Below are 7,098 nucleotides of genomic sequence, written 5' to 3'. Positions count from 1 at the left end.
CGCACATCTTCCACGAACGACGATCGTCAATTCAACCTGCACTTAGATATCGGAAAATATATGGAAAATATATGAGAAGGGGGAAAAGAAGACGAAAATGCGTACAGATAACGGCACAATACTAAAATACTAATAGAAATTTAACAGAAACACTTATTTTTAAATGAATATATATATATATATATATATATATATATATATATATATATATATACGTATACATTTTGTACACACACGTGCGCACACGATGAGCGTGTGAGTACATAAACACACGTAGGCATGTATTCTCTCCTAATTATTCAGATCGTCAAATTAAAAATCGTGATGCTTGTCTGTATATCGCTTTCAAAATATCAAAATCCATAATGCTGCTGAATATATTTTACCTATTCTATCCATTTTGAAATATTTCAAAACTGTATTTATGTAAAGAACAATAAATATATAGAATAACTTTCAATGACACATTTTTTATTTAAACTTTAACTAAAATTATCACATCTTGAAGATTTAAACGGTTAATAAGATTATAAAGAGTAATTTTTATACGTGCAGTTTATAATTATACCTCTAGTATTTATTGTTGCAAAATAAAAAATGGTATTGCAATATGAATTGTGTTACCTATCCGCATGAATTTAATTAGAAAATACACAAGTAAAAATATTAGCAATAATTTATAAGATTCAAGTGATAAGTAGATATTAGTCGTAGCAAAACCTAATATTTATATAATTTACATAATAGTTTATTATAAATGCCCAATACATTTAAATTAACCATCCGAAAATGTATTATTAAAAAATAAAACGTGTGTGGATGTGTAGGTACGTGTGGGTGACAAGTGATCTCAAAGTGCTTGGTGCATTTATACTCCTTTAATCGCATTCATATTTATAAAAAGTGATTAAAAGAACTAGTAGAAAATCTAACAGAGAAATCAATACTTAAAAAATGGTATAATAATGTATACTCGTCAAAAACGCTTACTTTCTCTTCTCAAATCTATAAATATTTCCTTATTCATCTTCGATTTCATCAACTGAAGTTTCACGCAAATCTTCATCAGATTCTGAGCTTGAATAAGACCTGCAAGTTATACAAGAAGTGATTAAAAAAGTAAAAATATAATAGAGGAATTAATATTTAAAATAATATAGAATCGTGTATTACTCGTCAATAACGCTTGTTCTCTTTTTCCTCAAATCTGATATTTTCGCTTCTGTCCATGATTTCATTAATAAAGCCTGTATACCAGATTCTGAGCTTGAATGGGACTTGCAAATTATACAAAGAGTTATTACAGAAGTATAAAATTAATTGCAATAATGGTTAGTATATCAAATGTTACACGTCATTAACCCTTGAAGTGCATACGTTTTTTCGGTACCTTCTAAGTGCGTACGTGGATCTGTCACGTTCAACGTTATTTTTTCCTACATTAAACCATTTCAAAACATCTAAAAAAATTCATAAAACATTTGTCTACATTGTAGTTGACGATTTTATAATCATTTTGATAAACATCGTTTATTTAATATCTTTTAACAGGTTTGCAAGTTTTGCAGTTACGAGCAGATATCACTTTGGCTCGAACACCGTAAACTCACGTATGCACCTTAAGGGTTAAGCATATTATTCAATTATTATTATTAGGCCAAACATTTATTTTTAGAATTCAAATTCTTTCAATGCGGTGAGTATTATCAATACTTAAATTTAGTATTTTTAGTATAATATTATTTACATTTATAATATATAAGTTTATATTTATGATATATTTGCGCCTTGTACACGTAAAAATAAGTTTCTATAACTTATTGTTGAAAGATGAGATATACTGTACAATGCAAATCACTTAACGGTTTTTTCTTATTTTATCGTAAAATATAAAATAAGTATTTACTTTAGGACACTATAATAATATGATAAATTTACAAAGTATGTACAGATTATTTAATAATTAAATGGCGCGTGGGTAGGTAGAACGGAATAAACTAATTAAAAACATGTTCTCTAGCAGTTTTGTAAAGATCTATGAATGCGCATGCATCGCCGCAATTCAGTGGCGAATGTAAATGCGTTGCGAGGAAGAGTTAGTTTAGCTTTACATGCCGATTGCAAATGTTATATGCGCGGCAAGACATTGGTAGAAGAGCGCTTTTAATCACCGTCAATGAAGCATAGATTGTCTCACTCGCAGATCTCTATTAATTCATTTTTAAATTAATTATTGTATTATAAAAATCGCAAAATGGTATAAAACTTTTCTACTCAGTTTAATCCATTCTATTCTCCCTGTCCACGAACTGTGTTACACTTAATATCTCAGACGCCATATTTTAATTTTTTAAATAATAATTAAGATATAGATATGTATATTGTATATATATATATATATATATATATATATATAATTATATATAATATAAGTGAAATTATAATATAAAGAATTGTATATAGTTTCTCGGATATCTATGGATTTGATAGCGAATAGTAAATCACAGAAAAAAAGTTTGATCACAAATAAATGTTTTGTGGGCACATTAGACGCCAAAATTGTTGGCATAAAGTAATTTACGTTGATATATTATAGTGTTTGAGTTTATTTAATTTTGTAAGATTTTATTACGGTTTATAATTTAAGCATAGTGTATAATTACTCGTCACTTCTCTCTATTTCTTCTCCCTGTTGCTCAAGTAGCGGTATGCTTGTTCGTATTGTACTTTCGCTTTGTGGCTCATTCAAATGGAAATTGCTGTTTCTCATTGAACTTGAAGAAGTCGGTGCAGATCTGTATATATACGACAACTTTAATTAATGATGTAGAAAAAGCTAAAGTGAATATCTATATATATAAGCATATGCGCCTTTTTATATATTTGTCAAAATATATAGAAAATTGATTTTGTATTGTTTCGAGGAATTACACAATAATCTAAAACCACACACGGAGAATTGCTGTTTTAGTAAATATTGCATATAATTATTATATATGTGCCGTGATAAACCAGATATTTACATTTTCATTGATTTATTATTTCATTACTGTACCTACTTTTCATTCATCAATATTTTATACGTTCTTAGATGAATACTTACTCACAAGCTCGCAATAAGTGTTGTTTTAATATGTGTATATTATTGTGATGTTTTATAACCTTCTCACACGTTTTGCACGTCGCATCTTTGCCTTTTACATCGAACTTGTTCCATATTTTTGATCTTCTTATCACATTTCTATAAATAAAATTATATTTATCAGGTGATCAATTTTCAATTAAATGTCTTATTAAAACGTACATGCTTCATTTAAAAATTATGAATGTTTTGCAATAATTGTATGTCGCTGTTTGTCTCTGTAATTTTCTAATACGTTGTTTTGAATGTTTGTCTAGATCTGTTATGTTATATATGCCCAATGTCCATAAGTAGTATTTTTAACTCTTGTTTTGGACCGATTAGAGAAAACTTTTTTACAATGACTACACACATCGCGCAATTGGTAATCAAGTCATACTTATGCTTTATTACAAATCTGTACTATAACATAGACAATATTTAGTATTACAAAACACTAAAATCTGTGTAACATTATTAAAATTTTATAAAATACATATTTATCAGCATGCGTTCTTTTATTTATTTGGCCAAACATGCAGAAAATTATTTTGTATTGTTTCGAAAAATCATTTAATAATCCAAAACCACACATGGACAATTGCAGTTTCAGTCAATATTGCATATAATTATTATATATGTGCAGTGGTAAACCAGATATTTATACATTTTCATTTATTTATTATTTTATTACTGTACCAACTTTTCATTCATCAATATTTTATACGTTCTTAAATGAATACTTACTCACAAGCTCGCAATAAGTGTTGTTCTAATGTGTGTATATTATTGCGATGTTTTATAACCTTCTCACACGTTTTGCACGTCGCAACATTGCCTTTTACATCGAACTTGTTCCATATTTTTGATCTTCTTATCACATTTCTATAAATAAAATTACATTTATCGGGTGATAAATTTTAATTAAATGTCTTTATTACTGTACCACTTTTCATTCATCAATATTTTATATGTTCTTAAATGAATACTTACTCACAAGCTCGCAATAAGTGTTGTTTTAATCCGGTTATATCACTGTAATGTTTTTATAGTTTTATTACACGTTTTGCACGTCGCAACATTGCCTTTTATATCGAACTTTTTACATATTTTTGATCTTCTTATCACATCTCTATAAATAAAATTACATTTATCAGGTGATCAATTTTCAATTAAATGTTTTTATTAAAAACATGCACGCCTTATTAAAAATTATTAATGTTTTGTAATAATTGTATGTCGCTGTTTATCTCTGTAATTTTCTAATACGTTGTCGGGTTTTGAATGTTTGTCTAGATCTGTTATGTTATATATATCCAATATCCATAAGTAGTATTTTAACTATTGTTTTGGACCGATTAAAGAAAACTTTTTTACAATGACTACACACATCGCGCAATTGGTAATCAAGTCATACTTATGCTTTATTACAAATCTGTACTATAACGTAGACAATATTTAGTATTGCAAAACACTAAAATTTGTGTAACATTATTAAAATCTTATTAAATACATATTTATCAGCATGCGCTTTTTTATTTATTTGTCCAAACATGCAGAAAATTTATTTTGCATTGTTTCAAAAAATTATTTAATAATCCAAAACCACATGGACAATTGCGGTTTTAGTCAGTATTGCATATAATTATTATTGTGCCGTGATAAACCAGATATTTACATTATTTATTTATTATTTTATTACTGTACCTACTTTTCATTCATCAATATTTTATACATTCTTAAATGAATACTTACTCACAACTTCGCAATAAGTGTTCGTTTTAATACGTGACATATCTCCTGTAATGTTTTTATAGTTTTTACTTACCGTTTGCCGTCGCAGCATTGCTTTTATCGAAGTGTCACTTGTTCCATACGTCTGCGTTTTTTCTAACTCTTGTATTCATAGATTTACCGTTTATCAGGGTGATAACGTTGTAAGTTTTTTTATTAGCAAGTGCACGCCCTTTTTAAATTTATTGTATTGATTATTGCACATGAATTATTTAATTTCCTTCTATTTGATACTATGTAATTTTCTAATAAGATGCCCTTTTTGGATGGTTCTAGTTCGGTATGTTATTTTTATCGCATTAACTGATCTTTTTAACTTTTGCTCTCTATCAGATGGGAAAAAACTTCCTTCACAACTTACACTTACATTACACTTTACTGAATCAGAATTTTCTTCTGATGTACAATATTTCGCCAACCATGTTCGAAGTTTTCCCATTTTAACCGTTCTATATCGCAAAGCGTTTAAACACTAAATGAGATTACTTGATGTTATCGTTTGAAGAAGAGCTTACAGAATTGGTCATAGAAGGTCGAGAAGAGAAACATGATTCCCCTTTCCACACAAAACAAAATTCAATAAATACCTTTCGAAGACCTTTTCAAAGCGTTTCAAAATGTAAATCTCACAACACGGCAATTTAAGTGTTATTTTTACAGGTATGAAGAATTTGATGACTTAATTGTTTGCGATAAAATGTCCGCTTTACGCGGACAATTCGTAAAGCCACGGAAACATTTGTTCATAAAAAAAATACTTTTATAGGTAATATATTTAAATAAAATGGGAAAAATACTTTTACAATATTTTTAAATGAAAGAGATTAAAATGATAATTAAACAAATGTGTCATATTACACGACGTTCGTGACGTTCGTGTATACATTTTTGCAGAATTTTTAAGTACAATTTAATGTATGACGAGAAATTATTACAATTCTAGTGCATGTCAATGAATATGGAATACCGCGGGCGTAATTATAAGTAATTTTATTCCTTTTATCGCTGCCCACTTGATTTTTGGCAGTTTTCTCTCAACTCAAAATCATATTAGCTATTTTTTCATCGCAAATACCAAATACCTGTTGTCGTTGCGTTCATCGGTACCGCCAACGCAGGCTTTAATACCTAAAAAAACACAATTGCATTCTGTTATACGGTAAAAGAATAATTAAATTGATGTGTCTTATTCGGGATCTTGAATGTAGTCATATGTTGGATTAGTTACGAGTGTCGTTGAAATTGTCGGAAGCGTTATAATTATCGGTGTAGTTTCTGTTGTGTCTCCGTAGCTGTTTCTATATAGCATCTAAAGTCGAATATGGAGATGTTATCTTGGATGACGATGGATGCGTTACGCTCGTTATGCATTGTGTTCCACGTGTCGATTGCGTTGTAGATTGCGTCGTCGTCGTTTTAAGTTGCGTTGAAGGTATTGTAGGGATTCTATCTATCGTGATCGTTATTTCAGACGTCGGCGACGTCGATCTCGTAGACGATGTTGTTGTCATCATCGTTGTTCTGGTCGTTGCACTCGATTCTGTTAGTACCGTCGTGATCTGTAAGAGCTGTTGTATAGTCCGTTTGCGAAGTTTTTTCTCCCGTAGAATTTTGCGACGGTATTGCTATGGACGTAGCTGTTACTGTCGTTGAACCCGTTGTTATATTTGCGGAAACTGTTGCAGTCTTCGTCTTATTCATTTCTCGATTATTAAGTGTGATACCTTCATTTGCCTGAGTTGTGCATACAACTGTTGAAACAGATATTTTATCAATATTTGCTGAAATAAAATATCTAACTGTTATAGAAATGATTCCGTGTAAAAAAATAAATGCAAATGTTTACGATTGATTGAATCATTTTGATATATAAAACTATTTTTCTTGAAGACTACACAACGAATAGAAAACAATTTATTACATATTTTTTTTACAAAGAATCTTTTTTTTGTCGATTACACTAGATTTAATTCTACATTTTTTTTTTTAAATTCATTAGATTGACTATAAGATTAAGATATCAATTATCATAAAATTATGGTTAATAGAGTTACCTAACTGTAAAGCAATAAAATTTCAATTCCGATTAACGAAATCACTATTCCGATCAATACTGCCACATCTTGCTGCTTCATATTTTATTTCCAATATTTTTCGATTTAAGATTCCATCGACACATATGC

The 7,098-nt window shown here is 29.1% G+C and overlaps 1 long non-coding RNA gene across 2 annotated transcripts; it reads right to left on the bottom strand.

Annotated features, from left to right (window-relative positions):
* Positions 1 to 974: 974 nt before the first annotated feature.
* Positions 975 to 4,000, bottom strand: LOC139818076 (uncharacterized). 2 transcript variants are annotated; one of them, XR_011733378.1, is made up of 4 exons: positions 3,869 to 4,000; positions 2,664 to 2,795; positions 1,174 to 1,277; positions 975 to 1,089 (listed from the first exon to the last, which is right to left on the bottom strand). It is a non-coding gene; the product is annotated as an uncharacterized lncRNA (long non-coding RNA). The 2 variants fall into 2 exon arrangements; XR_011733377.1 differs by lacking the exon at positions 3,869 to 4,000 and adding an exon at positions 3,104 to 3,519.
* Between the last annotated feature and the right edge of the window lie 3,098 nt (positions 4,001 to 7,098).

This window comes from Temnothorax longispinosus, chromosome 8 (genome assembly GCF_030848805.1).
Source record: "Temnothorax longispinosus isolate EJ_2023e chromosome 8, Tlon_JGU_v1, whole genome shotgun sequence".
Classification (NCBI taxonomy): Eukaryota; Metazoa; Arthropoda; class Insecta; order Hymenoptera; family Formicidae; genus Temnothorax; species Temnothorax longispinosus.
Note: the sequence above shows the minus strand (reverse complement) of the source record. Positions and strands in the feature narration are given on the sequence as shown.